General features: G+C 42.9%; 1 long non-coding RNA gene across 1 annotated transcript in view; it reads right to left on the reverse strand.

Annotated features, from left to right (window-relative positions):
* LOC135229195 (uncharacterized) overlaps positions 1–21,379 on the reverse strand; it is a 56,261-nt gene extending 34,882 nt beyond the window's left edge. The window contains exons 1-2 of the long non-coding RNA XR_010319969.1: positions 21,275–21,379; positions 19,832–20,036 (exon numbers count right to left, since the gene is read on the reverse strand). This is a non-coding gene — a long non-coding RNA (uncharacterized LOC135229195). The remainder of the gene's footprint in view (positions 1–19,831; positions 20,037–21,274) is intronic.
* Positions 21,380–21,734: the final 355 nt, after the last annotated feature.

The raw sequence follows: 21,734 nt of genomic DNA on the forward strand, positions 1-21,734 counted from the left end.
GGCCCCCACCCCAAATCACATTCTTGCAAATGGAAAACATATTCATCCCATCACAAACCAAAACCAAACCCACTGCCGTCCAGTTGATTCTGACTCATAGCGACCCTATAGGACAGAGTAGAACTTCCCCATAGAGTTTCCAAGGAGCGCCTGGCAGATTCGAACTGCCGACCTTTCAGTTAGCAGCCATAGCACTTAACCACTACGCCACCAGGGTTTCCTCATCCCATCATAGCATAGAAAAAGTCTTAAATCAAGTCCAAGTCCAAACTTCAAAAATCCCTCTTCATCTGTGAAATCTAGGACACAAGTTATCTGCTTCCAAAGGTACAATGGCATAAAAGGCACAAGCTAGACATTTGCATTACAAACTGAAGAAACTTGAGGGAAAGAAGGCGTAACATGCACCAAGCGAGTCAGGAGAACACATCGCATTAGCCCTCAAAGACATTGCAAACCAAGTGTTTCACTAATTAGGAGAAACTTGCAAAATTGATTTTTCTAAGTGCAGAGACCAATCCTATGACAATGCTGTGAAATGTCACTGCATTATAAAGGCATGCAACAGAAAATTCTGGAATGTAATGAATATGCCATTTTCATACCAAGGTGCTGCATATTCACTTAATTTTGTAGGATGTATCACAATGGATTTTTGTCAAAAAAATGATTTTTTCTTCTATTCAGATATTTTACAAATTTTTTGCCATCTCTATTCACCGATGAGCTCTTCATAGGAAATGATCAGCATTAAAATGTCTTTCTAATACCCACTGGGAAGCACATGCTATAGCAACGAGTGCAATCCTGGAATCACACACTCAGATTCTAGGTGCCATAGAGAATATTGCTGAAGACCAGTCACAAAAAGGAGATACCAGAACAGAAGCTTAAAACGTCGCCAACAAAATGTAAACACAGCCCATATATTTATGTTTGTTATGTATAATAATATATTGCATTATTTTCATTTGACGAGTCAATTCTCCAAGATTCAGAAGTAAATTTATAGACATGCATGGATCTCTACCAGCTATTAACAAGATATTTACATAAGAGAATATTTTGAAAACACAATAAAACAAATACTGCCAAATACTGATTATCAAGCAGTTTATTGTTGCAGAAGCATTAAAAGAAACAAGTAAATGACAGAAATGCTCCAGAAGTATTGAGTGCCAGGGATCAATTTCACACAACCATCCTCACTGACACACCTGAATCTTGCATGAAATGAAGGGTGAAGATGTATGAAGTTCCTTCTGATATTTTTTTCCTTCTTAATGTGAATATAACTGATGAAGAATTCCTGAAGGTACCCAATAAACCAGCACAGGCTTATCCTGACGAGAAAACCCTGGTGGCACAGTGGGTAAGTGCTACGAATGCTAACCCAGAGGACAGCAGTTCAAATCCACCAGGCGCTCCTTGGAAACTCTATCGGGCAGTTCTACTCTGTCCTATAGGGGCGGGATGAGTCAGAATCGACGCGACGGCAGTGGGTTTGGTTTTTATCCTGATGACTTAAGATAAACCTTTATGGAGAAGTGCTACAATTTCATTCTTACATTAGAATTAAGTTTAGAGATTGAAGACAAATTTTACTCATGTAGGCGTGTAAACCAAAAAACCAAACCCATTGCTGGTGAATTGATTTCAGCACATAGCAACGCTATAGGACAGAATAGAATTGCCCCCATAGGGTTTCCATGGAGCAGCTAATGTATTCGAACTGCCAAGCTTTTGGTTAGCAGCTGAGTTCTTAACCACTGCACCACCAGTGCTCCAAATATACTCTGGCCCAGTAGTTCAAATGCAACACCCGCTCCTTGAAAACCCTATGAGGCAGTTCTACTCTGACCTATAGGGTCATTATGCATCAGAATCGACTCCAACCCAACAGGTTTGTTCTGCCTACTGCCTCATCCCTATTTCATTTTCTCAGAGATAAGTTTCTGTGATAGTGTCAGATTCAGGAATGTGATGAAAAATGTCTCTTGTAGGGGTGGGGCCAAGATGGCAGAATAGTCAGATGCTTTGTGTAGCCCCTCTTATAACAAAGACCCAGAGAAGTAAATCGATTATATATGACAATCTAGGAGCCCTGAACATCAAAGGTGAAGTTACAGAATTGGACTTAGTGGCAGGGGGAGGGGGATATGGTTCAGAAGCAGTGAGAGGTGGACAGATCTGACCCGGCAGAAACCAGCACCCTGCAGGCTGGATCGGATGGCATGTGCGGTGACACAAGCAGTGACGCTCGGGACATGTTTTTCACATCAGAAGAGACTGAGTGGTAGAAAGTCTACACAAGTCTCCAGAACCAGTGAAAAGCAGTGCTAAGTTGGCAAAAGATAAGTACATGCATTTAAAATGCCACACAAATCAAAAATCATCCCCTTTGGGAAGAACATCTCTCCCATTTACCTGCTTCCTCCCTCTCTGTTTTTAGTCTTAGACCAGCTTCGGCTATTTCTGGGTCCCCTGGGCCAGAAGTAGGAACTATCACATGCCCTGGAGCAGGAACAAACAACAAAAAATAATCTGCCAGCTTCCCTAAGCCAGGAACTCAGGAAAGGCACAGACATAAGGGGTCCAAAGACTTTCACCCTTGCATAGACCTGTGTGGGCCCATTTCAACAGCGTAGGCCCTCATTAGCACACTACAACAGGGTATATACCTGAAGCCTATTTTCAACTCTATCAGCTATAAAGTGGAGTGGCAGGTTCGGGATATTTGACAATGTTCTGCCAATTAAACAGGGTCCTCACCTACCCACATCAGTGACCTGAGGGTTGGTGGCTCCACCCACGTCACCTAGCCACCCAATTCAGGAGTCCAAGAATAAGTGGTGAATCCCAGTCCTTACAACCAACAGCATTGGGTGCCCATGGTCTGGCTGTAAAACCCACACACCTATGTGCTCTAGGGAACAGGGACATGCTTTCCTCCCAGACACTCAGGGGCAGTCATTCCCCCCACAGTAGCCAGACACCTGTACCTACACCAATCAACCCTGTCTGTGCAGGACTGTAGGTGAGAGCCTACACCACACACTTGGTGACCGACTACGTGGACAACTGAGCTGAATCCATACAAGAAAAGTAAAAGGGCTCCTAGGCTCACATACCTAGTAACAGCTCTGATCACCTGGTGACTGGATGTAAGAGCTTCAAAGGTGCCAATAATCAAACTAGCTCAACCAAGCAGCCTATTTGGGCATATTAAAATAAAACAAGAAACTAGGACACAATACAACAACAACAACAACAAAACCAAACCCAGTGCCATCAAGTAGGTTCCGACTCAGTATGCAAACATAAAATAAATGAATATAATAACTTATTGATGGCTCAGAGACAAGTGTAAATATCAAATAACATAAAGAGGCAGACCATGATGGATTCAGGAAGCTCCCAAAACAACAAATCAAGAAATCTTCCAAATGAAGAAAAATTCCAGGAATTACTGGAGGTAGAATTTAAAAGATTAATAGACTGAGCCCTTCAAGAGATCCAGGAGGAGATCAGGCAAAACGAAGAACAAGCCAAGGAACACACAGATAAAACAATAGAGGAACTTAAGAAAGTTACACAAGACTATAATGACAAATGTAACAGGCTGCAAGAATCCATAGAAAGACAGCAAGCAAATCCAAAAGAGTAACAATAAAATTTCAGAATTAGACAACCCAATAGAAAATGAGAGGAGCAGAATTGAGGCACTGGAAGTCAGAATTAGTGAGACTGAAGATAAAGCTCTTGACGCCAACTTATTTGAGGAAAAATCAGATAAAGTAATTTTTTTAAATTGAAGAAACTCTAAGAATTATGCGGGACTCTATCAAGAGTGATTGGAACACCAGAATTGCGGCAGGGGGTGGAGGGATAGCAGAAAACACAGTGAGAACTGTTGAAGACTTTTTGGCTAAAAACTTCACTGATCTTGTGAAAAATAAGAAGATATCTATCCAAGATGCTTACTGAACCCCACCCAAGGTAGATGCCAAGATAAAGTCACCAGGACATATAATAATCTTGCTTGCCAAAACCAAAAATAAAGAGAGAATTTTAAGAGTAGCTAGGGATAAACAAAAAGTCACCTATAAAGAAGGGTCAGTAAGACTAAGCTCGGACTACTCAGCAGAAACCATGCAGGCAAGAAGGACATATACAAAGCCCTGAAGGAAAAAAAAAATTGCCTGCCAAGAACTATATATCCAGCAAAACTGTGTCTCAAATATGACGGTGAAATTAGGACATTTCCAGATAAGCAGAAGTTTAGGGAATTTTTAAAAACCTAACCAATATGACAAGAAATAATAAAGGGAGTTCTCCAGTTAGAAAATCAATAACATCAGCTAACAACCCAACACTAGAACACGGGACAGAACAACCAGATATCAACCCACGTAGGGATGTCACAAATAAATCAAAGCTAAAACACTGAAAATGTAGAAACAGAGACATCGATCTGTAAAAGATGACAACATTAAGAGAAAAAAGAGGGACTAAATAATGTAGTCATAGATCTTTCATATGGAGAGGAAGTCAAGACGATATAAAGAAATAAAAGATTGGTTTAAATTTAGAAAAACAGAGGTAAATGTTAAGGTAACCCAAAGGAAACTAGCAATCCTACACATTAAAATAAAAAAAACAAGGAAAACATAAATTTTCGGCAAATACAAAAGCAACAACAAGGAAAAAGATGAAAGACTAAAAAGAAAAACGATTCAGCACAGAAAAAATTAATTAGCAGTAAATACAAAGGCAACAAAAATGAAGAGGATGGAAAGAAAATGCACAAAGAACAACGACTCAACAGAGAAAATTAGGTGGAATAAGGAAAATGTCAACAAGACATTCACAAAAAAGACGAAAATGACAGCACTAAACTCATAACTATGAATAATTACGATAAATGTAAATGGTTTAATTGCACCAATAAGGAGACAGAGAGTAGCAGAATGGATTAAAAAACATGATCCTTCTGTATGCAGACTGCAAGAGACACACCATAGACTCAAAGACATAAACAAACTAAATCTCAAAGAATGGAAATATATATATATATCAAGCAGACAACAATAAAAAATAAGAGTGGCAATATTAATCTCTGATAAAACAGGCTTTAAAGTAAAATCCGCCACAAAGGAAAAGGAAATACACTATATAATGATTAAAGGGTCAATATACCAGGAAGACAAAATCATAATAAATACTTACATACCCAATGACAGGGCTCCAAAATACATAAAACAAACTCAAACAGCATTGAAAAGAGAAATAGCTCCACAATAATAGTCGAAGACTTCAACATACCACTTCTGATGACAGACAGGATATCCATAAACAAGCTCAATAAAGACACGGAAGATCTAACTACCACAATCAGCCAACTTGATCTCATAGACTTAAACATAACACTTCACCCAACGGTAGTCAAGTAAACTTTCTTTTCTAACGCTCATGGAGCATTCTTGAGAATAGACCACGTATTAGGCCACAAAGCAAGCATTAACAGAATCCAAGACATCAAAATATTACACAGCATGTTTCCTGACCATAAAGCCATAAAAGTCAAAATGCTGTCGTTATCACACATTTTAATTTCTTACATATTTTAAACCCAATAAAGTCTATTCTTATTATGTTATGCAGTCAGTAATCCTCTATTTTTACCCATTTCATTAACTTTCATTCCTTCTTGCATCTTAAGCCTTTCACCCTATTTTCTTTCTGCTTGAAGAATACCTTTGGAATTTTCTTTAATGTGGGCATGCTGATGTTAACTTATCTAGGTTTTGTTTGTCTGAAAACAAAAGGTCTTTGCTCGTTCATGAAGGATGTTTTTCCTCAGCATAGAGTTCTGGGTTGCCATGGATTTTCTCTCTATAATTTAAATATACCATCTTATTGTCTTACGGTTTTCACTATTTCTGTACAGAAGTCATCGGTCAGTTTCTTTGTCCTTTAAAGATAATCTTTTAGTAGTGTTCAATTATTTGCTTTTTGTGGGGTTTTTTGTCTTTAGCTTCAGCAGTCCTACTATGAATTTCTTTGTATTTACCCTACATGGGTCTTATAAGGAAACCCTGGTGGCGTAGTGGTTAAGCGTTACGACTGCTAAGCAAAAGGTCAGCAGTTCGAATCCACCAGGCGCTCCTTGGAAACTCTACGGGGCAGTTCTACTCTGTCCTATAGGGTCGCTTTGAGTCAGAATCGACTTGACAGCAGTGGCTTTGTTCTTTTTTTTTTGGTTTGGGTTTTGTAAGTCTTCTAGAATCCGTGACTTGATATCTTTAATCATTTGAGGAAAATTCTCAGCAATGATCTCAGTTTTTCTGCCTCATTCTTTTTCTTCCTTCTTAAAGTATTTTATGCTAGATATTCTCATTGTATTCTCTGTATCTTATTCCTTTTTATATTATATATATTTTTCCTTTTGTCTATGCCTCTATTTTCTTCCAACATGTCTTCCAGTTCACTAAATCTCTCTTCAGCATTTGTAATCTGCTGTTATATACATACATTAAGATTTTAACTTCAGCTGTAGTTTTCAGTTGACTTTCTAAGTTTATCTTTTTCGTAGTTTCTAGTTTTTTGCCAAATTTCTAAGTCTTGCCTTTATTTCTTTGAACATAATAGAGTTATTTCACTGTTTTTGTCTGATAGTTCAAATATCTAGTTTTTCTGTGGATCTCATTCTGTTATTTGTTGTTTCTACAGGTTTCACTCTTTTCTTTCTTTTTTAAAAAAATTGTTGATTATATTAGAGAGGCGAGGCCAAGATGGCAGACTAGTGAGACGCTGCCAGTGATCCCTCTTACAAAAAAGACCCGAAAAAACAAGTGAAGCGATTATATTTATGACAAGCTAGGAACCCTGAACATCAAAGGCAAAGTTAGAAAATGGACTCAACGGCAGAGGGAGGGAGAGACTATTCAGAAGTGGAGAGGAGTTACTGGACCTGAATTGCCAGGAACCCTCAGGCACCATTCCCTGGAGCGACTGCAGCGAGGCTGGCAGTAGCGTTCCAGAGGCGCTTCACTCAGGGAAAGACAGCAAGTTGCACAGACTACTCACACCTGCAGAACAAGAGAAGAACGGCACTCTCGGCAAAAGCTAATTACTTGTGTTTATTTTACCACGCCCCCAGCCCCCAAGCCGGCTTCAGTGGCTGTCAACTTCCCTGGGCCTGAGATAGGCCCCGGTAGCACTCTGAGCCATTCTTCCGTCCTTGAAGAAGATATAAGTTCACAACTGGGGGAAAGATAATCTGCCAGCTCAATTAAGCTGGGGAGCTCAGGACAGAAGTAGCTCTTGTTCAGGCACAAACGGTCCATGGGCTTTGAATATCTTTCACCCCAGCATGGACCTGTGTGGGCCCATTTCAGGAGAATAGGCCCTTGTTGCCAGACTGCAATGGTTTCAGCTGGACGGTGGAAAGATGGGTGTTTGATGTTTGACACTGCTTTGCCTATTAAACAGGGTCTTCACCTACCCACATCAGGGGCCTAAGGACTGGTGGCTCCACCCACAATACCTAGCCACCTGTGATAGGGTTCCAAGGATAAGTAGTACCGCCCAGAACTTACAACCAAAAGCATTGGGTACCCACTGCCCTTCTGCAGAACCCACCCGTGTGCTCTACAGAACAGGGATGCACTTTCCTCACAGACACTCAGAGGACAGCTGTCAGACCCCTGCCTTGATCAGAGCCTGACCCCCTACTGCAGCCAGATACTTCTGCCTACACCAATAACCCCTGCCCCTCTAAGACTGTAGGACAGAGCCTGTACCACACACTTTATGACCAACTACCTGGGCACCTGAGTTGAATCCATACAAGAAAAATAAATGAACTCCTAGGCTCATATATCTGGTAACAGTGCTAGCCATCTGGTGATAGTACATTAGAGCTTCAAAAGTGAAAATAATCAACCTAACGCACTCAAGCAGCTTATTTGGGTATACCAAAACTAAACAAAGCAAGAAGCTAGGATACAAAAAGCAAGCATAAAATAAACTAATACAATAACTTATAGATGGCTCAGAGACAACAGTCAATATCAAATCACATAAAGAGGCAGACACGGGGGCAGGACCAAGATGGCTGACTAGGTAGAAGCTTCCGCTTATCCCTCTTGAGACAAAGACTCGAAAAAACAAGTGAATCAATTACATAAAGGACAATCTACAAACCCTGACCATCAAACACAGAACTAAGGAGTTGACCTGAGTGACAGGGGAGTGAAAAGCCACACTGCAGCAGCGACCGCTTCCGGAGCCAGTGTCCCACGCCACAGCCTTGAGCCCTCACGGTTTCCTGGTGTCAGAGTGGTGGGGCTGATTGTGGCTTACTGAGACAGGGAAGCACGGATGTAGGCCTAACCTCAGGACCAACCTCAGAGGGGACCCAGGCAGCACACGCAGGCTCCACACAGACGCGGCTGGCAGGGAAATGAAAAACCACGGGGAAGCAGCAACTGGTTTTGGAGCCTGGAGTGCAGCGCCCCAGAAAGGAAACCTTGGTGCTGGGTGTTGGACAAAGTGTGGGGGAGCTGATTGTGGCTTCCTGAGATGGTGTGAGCATGGACGCAACCCTAACCCTCTGGGACAGTCTCAGCAGGGATACAGCCAGCACACGCAAGCTACACAACGCTCTGGAATCTCAGAAAAAACAGTCCTCACCAAACAACATAAGTAACTTTGTATATTTTGCCAGGTTACTCTCTTCTATATATCTGATTCCACCCCTCATTGCCCCAGCCAGCTTCATTAAGACTGGAATTCCCTGTGCCAGAGAGTGAAGTGCACTGCTCGATTTTTTTTTTCTTCTTTCTTTTCTAACCCATTCTCCTGGCCTGAGAAAAGTACCATTTAACAATCAAAGAAAAAATCCTTCCCTGACTTCCCTAAACTGCAATTAACAATACAGAATCAGCTCCATCCAGGCATTAAGAGACCCATAGTCTTTGGCTTTCACCCTACAGGTAACTAGGTGGCTATTATAATGCAAAGGTAATTCTGATAGAGATCTGACCATAATTGTTTTAGCTCAGCAGTGGAAAGGCAAGTTTTGGAGGTCAGATACCTCTGTACCTATTAAACAGAGCCCTCACTGGTCCACACCAGCGAAAAGAGGGCTGAAACTCCACCCACACCACCTAGCCACCTGCTAGAGGAGTCTGAGAATAGTGACGTCTACCCAAGTATTGGGTGCCTAAGATACAGCTGCAGAGCTCACCCACCAGAGCACTCTAGAGAATAGAGCCACACCTACCTCACTGACACTTGAAGGAAGGCTGTCAGCATCCTGCCCTCCTCGAAATGTGACCCCCTACCACTAATAGAAACTGGCACATACAACCATCACCACTACTCCTCTAAGATAATAGGTGAGAGCCTACACCACACACTAGGGGACCAGCTATCAGGACACCTGAGCTGATTCTATTCAAGAATAGTGAATGGGCTCATACACTTATATACCTGGTAACAGCTCAGGCAAGCTGGTAATAGGATGTAAGTGATTCAAAAGCTACAGCAATCACGATACCACAATCTAGTAGCCCATCTGGGTGTATTGTAACAAAACAAAACAACAAGATAAGACTCAGTGAGCAAATATAAAAGAAAATATTACAAAATCTTATAGATGGCTCAGAGACAGCAGTCGACATCAAATCACATGAAGAAGCAGACCATGATTGATTCTACAAACCCCCAAATCAAAGAATCAAAATCATTCCCGGATGTAGATACATTCCTAGAATTGCCAAATGTAGAATATAAAAAAATTGTATACAGAATGCTTCAAGACATCAGGAATGACCTCACAAATGAAATAAGGCAATCTACAAAAAAACCAAGGCATACACGGATAAAGCAGTTGAAGAAATCCAAAAGATTATTCAAGAACATAGTAAAAAAATTAATAAGCTGTAAGAATCCATAGAGAGATAGCATTCAGAAATCCAAAAGATTAACAATAAAGTCACAGAATCAGACAACTCAATAGGAAGTCAGAGGAGCAGACTCGAGGAACTGGAATGCAGAGTGGGGGAGCTGGAGGATAAGGCAACTGACACAAATATAGTTGAAGAAAAATCAAATAGAATTTAAAACTATGAAGAAACCCTAAGAATCATGGGGGACTCTCTCAAGAATAATTTGCGTGTGATTGGAGTTCCGGAAGAGGGAGGGATAACAGAAAATACAGAGAGAATAGTGGAAGATCTGATGGCAGAAACATTCCCTGGCATCGTGAAAGATGAAAAGGTATCTACCCAAGATGCTCATCGAACCTCATACAAGATAGATCCCAAAAGAAAATCACCAAGACATACCAAAACCAAAGATAAAGAGAAAATTTTAAAAGCACCCAAGGATAAACGAAAAGTTACCTACAAAGGAGAATCAATAAGTTTGCACTACTCGGCAGAAACCATGCAGCCAAGAAGGCAATGGGATGACATATATAGAGCACTCAAAGAGGAAAAACTGTCAGCCAACAATCATACATCCAGCAAAACTCTAAAACATGAAGGTGAAATTAAGATATTTACAGATAAACACAAGCTTAGAGAATTTGCAAAAAACGAACCAAAACTGCAAGAATTACTAAAGGAAATTCTTTGGTCAGAAAATCAATAATATCAGATACCAACACAAGGTCACAGAACAAAACATCCTAATATCAACTCAGATAGGGAAATCACAAAAACAAAATAAGATTAATTAAAAAAAAATTACTCAAAACAGGAAATCATTGATGTCATTATGTAAAAGATTACAACAGTCAAAAAAGAGGGACTAAATACAGGAGGCATAGATCTTACATATGCAGAGGAAACCAAGGTGATATAGGGTGAAACAAGTTAGGTTTTTACTTAGTCAAACTGGGGTAAATATTAAGGTAACCACAATGAGGTCTAACAATTCCATACTTCAAAATAAAAACCAAGATAAACATAACGACTCAGCAAAATAAATTCAACTACTATGAAAGGGAGGAACACACATTCTACAAAGAAAACTCAACACAAAAAAGTAAATGGAAAAATGAAATTGTCAAAAACAGGCATCAAAATGACAGCGCTAAACTCATACTTATCTATAATTACACTTATGTAAACGGACTAAATTCACCAATAAAGAGACAGAAAGTTGCAGACTGGATAAAAAAACACTATCAGTCTGTATGCTGCATAAAAGAGACACACCTTAGACTTGGAGACACAAATAAACTAAAACTGAAAGGACGGATAAAAATATATCAAGCAAACAACAATCAAAAAAGAGCAGGAGAGGCAATATTTATTTCCAACAAAACAGACTTTAAAGTTAAATCCACCACAAAGGATAAAGAAGGACACTACGTAATGATTAAAGGGACAATTTACCAGGAAGATACAACTATATTAAATATTTATGCACCCAATGATAGAGCCACAACATTCATAAAACAAACGTTAACAGAATTAAAAAGTGAGATAGACACCTCCACAATTATGGTAGGAGACTTCAACACAACACTCTCGGTGAAGGGTAGGAAATGCAGTCAGAAGCTCAATAGAGACACAGAAGGTCTAATTGTTACAATTAAACAACTTCACTTCATAGACTTATACAGAACACTCCACCCAACAGCTGCAAAGTATAATTTTTTTTTTAGTGCACATGAAACATTCTCTAGAATAGATCACATATTAGGTCATAAAACAAGCCTTTGCAGAATGCAAAACACTGAAATATTACAAAACATCTTCTCTGAACAAAAGACCGTAAAAGTAAAAATCAATAACAGAAAAACCAGGGAAAAGAAATCAAATGCTTGGAAACTGCACAATACCCTGCTCAAAAAAGACTGGGTTATGGAAGACCTTAAGGAGGGAATAAAGAAATTCACAGAATTCAACAAGACTGAAAACACTTCCTATGAAAACCTTTGGGACATGGTGAAAGCAGTGCTCAGAGGTCAATTTATATCAATAAAGGCACACATATTAAAGAAGAGCCAAAATGAAAGAACCGTTCCTACAACTTGAACAAACAGAAAGAGAGCAACAAAAGAAACTGTCAGGCACCAGAAGAAAGCAAAAAATAAAAACTACAGCAAAATTAAATGAATTAGAGAACAGAAAAACAAATGAAAGAGTTAACAAGGCCAAAAACTGCTTCTTTGAAAAAAATTAACAAAATTGATAAAACACTGGCCAGACTGACTAAAGAAATACAGGAAAAGAAACCAATAACCCGAATAAGAAATGGGATGGGCCATATCACAACACATGCAACTGAAATTAAAACAATCATATCAAATTACTACAAAAAATTGTACTCTAACAAATTTGAAAACCTAGAAAAAATGGATGAATTCCTAGAAACACACTGCCTACCTAAACTAACACACACTGAAGTAGAACAACTAAATAGACCGATAACAAAAAGAGATTGAAAAGGTAATCAAAACACTCCCAACCAAAAAAAGCTCTGGACCTGACGGCTTCACTGCAAAGTTCTACCAAACTTTCAGGGAAGACTTACTACTACTACCGAAGGTATTTCAAAGCATGGAAAAGGACGGAATACTACCTAACTCCTTCTCTGAAGCCAGCATAACCCTGATACCAAAACCAGCTAAAGACAACACAAAGAAAGAAAATTACAGACCTATATCCCTCATGAACATAGATGCAAAAATCCTCAACAAAATTCTAGCCAATAGAATTCAACAACGTATCAAAAAAATAATCCACCATCACCAAGTGGGATTTATACCAGGTATGCAAGGTTGGTTCAATATTAGAAAAACAATTAATGTAATCCACCACATAAAAAAAGACAAGAACCAAATAATTTTATCAATTGATACAGAAAAGGCATTTGACAAAGTCCAACACCCACTCATGATAAAAACTCTCAGCAAAATAGGAATAGAAGGAAAATTCCTCAACATAATAAAGGGTATTAGTACAAAGCCAATACCCAGCATCATCCTAAATGGAGAGCCTGAAAGCATTTCCCTTGAGAAGGGGAAACAGACCAGAATCCCCTTTATCACCGCTCTTATTCAACATTGTGCTAGAGGTCCTAGCCAGAGCAACTGGGCTAGACAAAGAAATAAAGGGCATCCAGATTGGTAAGGAAAAAAGTAAAATTATCTCTATTTTCCAACGACATTATCTTATACACAGAAAACCCTAAGGAATCCTCAAGAAAATTATTAAAACTAATAGAAGGGTTCAGCAGAGTTTCAGGTTACAGTATAAACGTACAAAATCAGTTGATTCCTCTATATCAACAAAAAGAACATTGAAGAGGAAATCATCAAATGAATACCATTCAGAGCAGCCCCCAAGAAGATAAAATACTTAGGAATAAACCTCACCAAAAACCAAAACCGCTATACCAAGAAAACTACAAGGTACTACTGCAAAAAAACAAAAGAAACCTACGTAATTGGAAAAACATACCTTGCTCATGGATAGGAAGACAACATTGTAAAATTGTCCATTCTACTAAAAGCCATCTATAGATACAATGCACTTCCGATCCAAATTCCAATGACATTTTTTAAAAAGATGGACAAACAAATCACCAACTTCATATGGAAGGGAAAAAAGTCGTGGATAAGTAAAGCATTACTAAAAAAGAACAAAGTGAGAGGACTCACTCTGCCTGATATTAGAACCAATTATACTGCCACAGTAGTCAAAACAGCCTGATACTGGTACAACAACAGACACATAGACCAATGGAACAGAATTGAGAATCCAGATATAAATCCATCCACATATGAGCAGCTGATATTTGACAAAGGCCCAGTGTCAGTTAATTGGGGAGAAGACAGTCTTTTTAACAAAAGGTGCTGGCGTAACTGTATATCCATCTGCAAAAAATGAAACAGGACCCATACCACACACCATGCACAAAAACTAACTCCAGATGGATCAAAGACCTAAACATAAAATCTAAAACAATAAAGATCATGGAAGAAAAAATAGGGACATTAGTAGACCTAATACATGGCATAAACAGAATACAAAACATTACTAAAAATGACGAAGAGAAACCAGATAACTGGGAGCTCCTAAAAATCAAACACCTATGCTCATCTAAAGACTTCACCAAAAGAGTAAAAAGACCACCTACAGACTGGGAAAAAGTTTTCAGATAAGACATCTCCGCCTGGCGCCTGATCTATAAAATCTACATGACTCTGCTAAAACTCAACCACAAAAAGACAAACAACCCAATTAAAAAATGGGCAAAGGATATGAACAGGCACTTCACTAAAGAAGTCATTCAGGCGGCTAACAGATATATGAGGAAATGCTCTCGATCATTAGACATTAGAGAAACGCAAATCAAAACTACAATGAGATTCCATCTCACTCCAACAAGACTGGCATTAATCCAAAACACACAAAATAATAAATGTTGGAGAGGCTGTGGAGAGACTGGAACACTTATACACTGCTGGTGGGAATGTAAAATGGTATACAACCACTTTGGAAATCAATTTGGTGCTTCCTTAAAAAGCTAGAAATAGAACTACCATACAACCCAGCAATCCCGCTCCTCGGAATATATCCTAGAGAAATAAGAGCCTTTACACAAATAGATATATGCACATCTATGTTTATTGCAGCACTGTTTACAATAGCAAAAAGATGGAACCAACCAAGGTGCCCATCAATGGATGAATGGATAAATTATAGTATATTCACACAATGGAATACTACACATTGATAAAGAACAGTGATGAATCTGTGAAATACTTCATAACATGGAGAAACCTGGAAGGCATTATGCTGAGTGAAATTAGTTGCAAAAGGTCAAATAGTGTATAAGACCACTATTATAAGATCTTGAGAAATAGTTTAAACTGAGAAGAACATATTCCTTTGTTGTTATGAGAGGGGGAGGGAGGGGGGTAGGAGAGGGGTATTTACTAAAGAGATAGACAAGAACTATTATGGGTGAATGGAAGGACAACACTCAACACAGTGGAGGTCAGCACAACTGGACTAAACCAAAGCAGTTTCCTAACGCTTCAAAGGTCAGCAAAGCAGGGGCAGATGTTTGGGAACCATGTTTTCAGGCGACATCTAAGTCAACTGGCATAATAAAATCTATTAAGAAAACATTCTGCATCCCACTTTGAAATGTGGCGTCTCGGGTCTTAAATGCTAACAAGCGGCCATCTCAGATGCATCAATGATTCTCAACCCACCTGGATCAAGGGAGAATGCAGAACACCAAGAACATAAGATAATAACGAGCCCAAGAGACAGAAAGGACTACATGAACTAGAGACTACATCATCCTGAGACCAGAAGAACTAGATAGTGCCGGGCCACAACCAATGACTGCCCTGACAGGGAACATAACAGAGATCCCTTGAGGGAGCAGGAGAACAGTGGGATGCAGACCCCAAATTCTCATAAAAAGACCAGACTTAATGGTCTGACTGAGACTGGAAGGACTCTAGTGATCATGGCCCCCACACCTTCCATTTATCCACTACGGGAACCATCCCCAAAGCCAGTTCATCAGACATGGATTGGACTAGACAATGGGTTGGAGAGGGATGCTGGTGAGGTGTGAGCTACTTGGTTTGGGTGGACACTTGAGACAATGTTGGTATCTCCTGCCTGGAAGGGAGATGGGTGGGTAGAGGGCCTTAGAAACTGGCAAAACGGTCACGAAAAGAAAGAGTGGAAGGAGGGAGTGGGCTCTCCCATTGGGGGGAAAGTAATTGGGAATATGTAAGTAGTTGTGTATAAGTTTTCATGTGAGAGACTGGCTTGATTTGTAAACTTTCACGTAAAACACAACAAAAATTATTAAAATAAAAAAAAAGCTGACCCATGATTGCTTCAACAAGCTCTCAGAACAAAGACTCAAGGAATCTTCTGGATGAAGGTGCAATCCTGGAATTACCAGATGCAGAATACAAAAGATTAATATACAGAACTCTTAAAGACATCAGGAAGGAAATGAGGCAAAATGCAGAACAAGCCATGAAACGCACAGATAAAGCAGCCGAAGAAATTAAAAAGGTTACTCAAGAACATAATTAAAAATTTAATAGGCTGCAAGAAACCATAGAGAGACTGCAATCAGAAATTCAGAAGATAAACAATAAAATTACAGAGATAGAAAACTCAACAGAAAGTAAGAAGAGCACAATTGAAGAACGGGAAGGCAGAATTACTGAGATTGAAGATAAAACACTTGGGACCAATATATTTGAAGAGAAACCAGATAAAAGAATTTAAAAAATGAAGAAATCTGAAGAATCATGTGGGACTTTATCAAGAGAAATAACTATGAGTGATTGGAGTACCAGAACAGGGAGGGCTAACAGAAAATACAGAGGGAACTGTTGAAGATTTGTTGGCAGAAAACTTCCCTGATATCATGAAAGATGCTCATCGAATTCCACATACGGTAGATCTCAAAAGAAAGTGACCAAGACATATAATAATCAAACTTGCCAAAATCAAATATAAAGAGAATTTTAAGAGAGGCTAGGGATAAAAGAAGTCACCAACAAAGGAAAGTAAATAATAATAAACTTGGACTACTCAGCAGAAATCATGCTGGCAAGAAGGCAATGGGATGACTTATATAAAATATTGAAGGAAAAAAACTGTCAGCCAGGAATCAAACCATAACCCTGGCCCTCGGGCCCTCTGGCCCTCTGGCCTTAGCCCTCTAACTCTAGCCCCTAAGCCCTGAGCCCCAAAGCCCCTAAGACCCTAAGCCTTTAGGTCCTAACCACCAAGGCCCTGAACTCTAACCCTAACCCAAACCGTAACCATATACCCTAAACCCTACAGTCTAAACACCTACACCCCAAAACACTACACACAAAAACCATACACACTAAACCCTATACTCTAAGCCCAAAACCCTAAACCCAAACCTCAAGCCCCAAAGCCCAAACCCAAAACCTAACCGTAAGCCCTAAACCCTAACACCTAACCCTAAACCCTAATCACCCTAACCCTAACGACCCTAACCCTAACAACCCTAACCCTAACTACTCTAGCCCTAACCCTCCAACCCTAACCCTCTAACGCTAACATGAAACCCTAACCCAAAACCCTAACCCTCTAACTCTAACCCTCTAACCCCAACCCCCAAACCCAACCCCAAACACTAAACCTCAAATCCCTAGCCCTAAACCTAAGAATGAGCCTAAGCCTAACCCTAAAACACAACCCTAAACCCTAAACCATAACACGCGAAACCCTAACACGCGAAACCCTAACACCCTTAGCCCTAACACATTTAACCCTAACATCCTAAATGCCAAAACCCTAAACACTAACACCCTTAACCCCAACCACTAACCCCTAAACCCTAACTTAAAGCCTAAGTCATCTAACCCTCTAACCCTAATACCCTAACTCTAAACCCTAAAACCTACACCCTAACCCCAGCTCCCAGCCCTAACCCTCACTCTAAGCCTTAAACCCTAAACCCTAAGGCCTAAACCCTAGGCTCTAAGCCCTAAACCCTAAGTCCTAAAACCCTAAACTCTAAGCCCTAAGCCCTAAACCTAACCCTCTAACCCTAAACTCTAAAACCTTACCCCAAACCCATCCCAAACCCCTAAACCTGAACCCCTAAACCCTAGCCCTAACCAATAACCCTAAATCTCTAAACTATACCCCTAACCCTCTAACCCTAACCCTCTAACCCTAACCACAACACCAACCCCAACCTCTGAACCCAAAAACCCTAACCCCCAACCCTAAGCCTCTGAACCCTAAGCCTAAACCCTCTAACCCTAAACCCTAACCTTCACCCCCTCACACCCTCACCTTCTCACTCCCTCACTCTATAATCTTCTCAACCTCTAACCCCCTCACCCTCTAACCCCTCACCCTGACTCCCTCAATCTCTAACCCCCAAACTCTAAACCCCAACCCTCTAACACCCACCCTCTAACCCCAACCCTCTAACCCCAAACCACAAATCCCAAACAAACCCAACCCCAAGCCTAAACCTAAATCCCTAAAACCTAACCGAAACCCTAATGACTAAACCACAAAACCCTAAACCCCAAAACCCTAAACCCCAAACTGCAACCCCTAACACCTAACCTGTAACTCCAAACTCTAACCTCAAACCCTAAACCTAACACCTAACCCCAACCCAAAAACCCTAACCAAAAAACCCAACCCTAAACTCTAACCCCCAAACCCCAACCCCTAACCCCAAACCCTAAGGACTTTAACTCTAACAACCCTAACCCTAACATCCCTAAGCCCAAACCCTAACCCTTTTTGTTAGCAGCCATAGCACTTAACCACTAGCCACCAGGGTTTCCATGAGCAGTCACAGGAATAGACATATGCACACCCGTGTTCACTGCAACATTATTCACAGTAGCAAAAAGATGGAAACAACCTAAGTGCTCATCCACAGAGGAACGGATAAACAAACTACGGTACATACACACAGTGGAACACTGCACGACAATAAAGACCAATGATGAATCTCCGAAACATCTCACACCATGGATGAATCTGGAGCGCATCATACTAAGTCAATCACAAAACGACATATACAGTAAGTGACCACTATCATGAAAACATTTACGCACAGAAACAATCTTTGATGTTCACCAGGGAGACGAAGAGTGGGTAGAGAAAAGTCAACTAAACAATAACCAAAAAAACCAAACCCACTGCCGTCGAGTCGATTCCAGCTCATAGAGACCCTATAGGACAGATTAGAACTGCCCCATAGAGTTTCCAAGGAGCACCTGGTGGATTTGAACTGCAGGCCTTTGGTTAGCACCGGTGGCTCTTAACCACTACGCCATCAGGGTTTCCAACCAAACGACAGATATGTGGTAACTCTGGTGAAGGAAGAGACGGTACACAAGACTGGGAATCAACCTCAGCCTCACTCTAACCCTAACCCTAAACCACTTGTGCCCGAGCCTAGTAACCCCAGCCCTAACCCCAACCCCCAACCACCTAAAACCTATACCCCTAAACCTGACTCCCAAACCTCTAACCCCCAAACCTGGACCCCTAACACCAAACCCTAACCCCTAACCCTAATCCTCCAACCCTTCTGCATCTATGGGCCTCTCGACTCTCCGTCTATTTTCTCCCTCCAAATCGTACTAACACTCAGTGGAATTTTGAAGTTTGAGCTGTGCTTTGCTTCTTGTTGTCTCCACCGGGCCCATCAAGGCACTGCATCATTTCTTTGCTCTGCTTCACTATTCAGTTCCAAAACCATGGCTTAGAATCACCTGACACTGAACTTCAGCGATTTGGCGCAAGGCCGCGAGAGGGCGCGCGCACCGCCGGTTCTGTTCTGCCCACCAGGCCCTCCGTGCATGGGAACCTCCTGGACCTAAGCCGGCACCAACCTGGGTACCGCTCCAGTGGCGATAGCAGAAGCTTTTCTTCCCGAGGGACCCAACGCCCCAGGGCGCTCTCTCAATACTCCCATTAATGCTGTTATTATCCTAACCCACTCCTTCTGTGAGACCTAGTGGGTCCTCGACCAGGCCCAGCCTTCACGACCCGCACCCCCCTGCCGTGGTCATGTACAGGAACCTGCAGGGCCGCACCCTCCCCGCCCAAGCTCTGCCCCTCCACACCCTGATGCCCTGCAGGCCTCTACTAGGTCCCCGTCCAGAGGAGAGTTGTCGCCCTGCACGGGGTGGGGGGACACGAGTGAACATCCGGAAACCACCCCCCAAGCACGAAGCCAACTGCCCGTATTGAGACCATGTGAGCAGGGCTGCCCCTCCTACTGGAGCCTGCAGGGCATCACTCACGTTTGTCAGCTTCTCACTGTCCTCTGGGCTCGGGGTCCCAGAGCAGCCAATCCCCCCAGGGCGGGGGGGGGGCAGTCCGTCCGCAGGGGCTGGAAGATCGGGTTGGCGCCCATGGCCGGAGCGCTTAAAACCCTTATAAACCCTCATAAACGGCCAGCTCCAGACCTTCAAATGTCAGCCCGAGAGACACCTAATCTCCTCCAACCTAAAAAAAAAAAAAAACACACGTTGCCTTCGAGTCAATTCTGACTCATAGCGACCCTATAGGACAGAGTAGAACTGCCCCACAGAGTTTCCAAGGAGTGCCTGGTGGATTCAAATGGCCAATCTTTTGGCTAGCAGCCTTAGCACTTAACCACTACGCCACCAGGGTAACCCACTGAACCCACTGCCACCAGGGTAGAGGCTCCAAATCCCGCCAGTGTGAGGAACCCTCAAATCCCCTCAGCACCAGAGACCGCATCCACAGCGACTGGTACACAGCGCCGCACAAATGTTTAAGTTAACAAACGACCTGGTTGCTCAGGACCCCTTCCTGCTACCCCCACCCCCGCCACCCAGAGGGGGAGCGGGACCCGGCATCCACACTGTTAACAGACACTGAATCGCTGCTGCTTCCACAAGGAGTAGGATCCCCACGCTGCTCCACAGATTCCCAGGACCCCTTCCTTTCCCGGTGGGGCCGGGGCCCCGCCGACGCCCCAGCCCCGAGAGTAGACCAGCCGGGCGCGGGCGAGGGCGCGGGGTGCCTCAGCCTCCCAGGCACAGCGCCCAAAACAATAAGGGGCAGCATGGCCTTGGGCGGGGGATCCCTCTCTCCCCTGTCCCTGGCACCCTACGGAGTCTGGTGGGGGTGGGAGGACGAATGGGGGCGAGTGCCCCGCCCTCAGTCTGGAATCTCACCACCCCTGGGCGAACTCTGGGCCTTGGTTTCCCCTCTGGCAGAGGGAGCAGGTGGGGGGCGGGGGGGCAGGCGCCCATCCCCCAGCTTGGCCCGCAAACCCGCCCCGGGCAGAGTAGGGACCTGGGCGCAGCCCTGGACACAGCCTTTCTCCCCAAGCCCTTCAAGCCCCCAGGCCCGAGGGCACTCCGCAGCTGGATCCCGCGGCTGGACCCCCACCCCCGCCCCCCGCAAATCCATGGGGATGCAAATTTGCAGACCAGCTGAGTCTCCCGGGCCAGAGGCTCCCTCTCGGAGCCCCTAGAGTGGCTGCGTCCGCCCGCCCCCGAGCCGCATCCGCCCCTGGGGATCACTCGGGACGGGGTACCCTGGAAGGGTCGATGCCAGCTGCTAACCCAAAGTCCGGACTCTCCAACCTCTGGAGCCCACGGGATGCTGGGACTGGGAACCGCCCTCCTGGCGCCTTCCCTCCACACCTTCGAGGGGCCAGGCTTGTTCAGTCTGGGAGCTGGTCCCTCCACCCAGCTGCCGGAGTTTCATACCTTTCAGAAAACACGGCACGGAAAGCAGCACGAACAGCATCCTCTCTAAGGCGCGCCATCCGCCCGGGCCCCTCACCACCCGTCCCAGGGCTTCCGGGAGTAACTGGCTGGAGGGCGAGGAACATGGCTGCCGGCCCCGCCCAGCGGCCCGGGTGTGGGGCGGGCGTGGGGGGGTTGGGCCTCCAGAGGGGAGGGTGGGGTCTAGAAGCAAGGACAACGCCAAGGTGTGCGGGGTGAGGAGATGGGAGACGTCAGGAGAGGGCCCTCTCGCGTGCAGAGTTAAGTATTGGAGGTGCAACGGTTAAGTGCTTGGCTAACTGAAAGGTGGGCCGTTGGAACCCACCAGCTCAAGGGTTGAAAAGATCTGGAGATGGGCTCCCATAAAGATTCTAACCAAACAAAATCCAAACCAGTTGCTGTTGAATCAATTCCGACTCATAGTGACCCTATAGGGCAGAGC

Source organism: Loxodonta africana, unplaced genomic scaffold, assembly GCF_030014295.1.
Source record: "Loxodonta africana isolate mLoxAfr1 unplaced genomic scaffold, mLoxAfr1.hap2 scaffold_132, whole genome shotgun sequence".
Taxonomy (NCBI): Eukaryota; Metazoa; Chordata; class Mammalia; order Proboscidea; family Elephantidae; genus Loxodonta; species Loxodonta africana.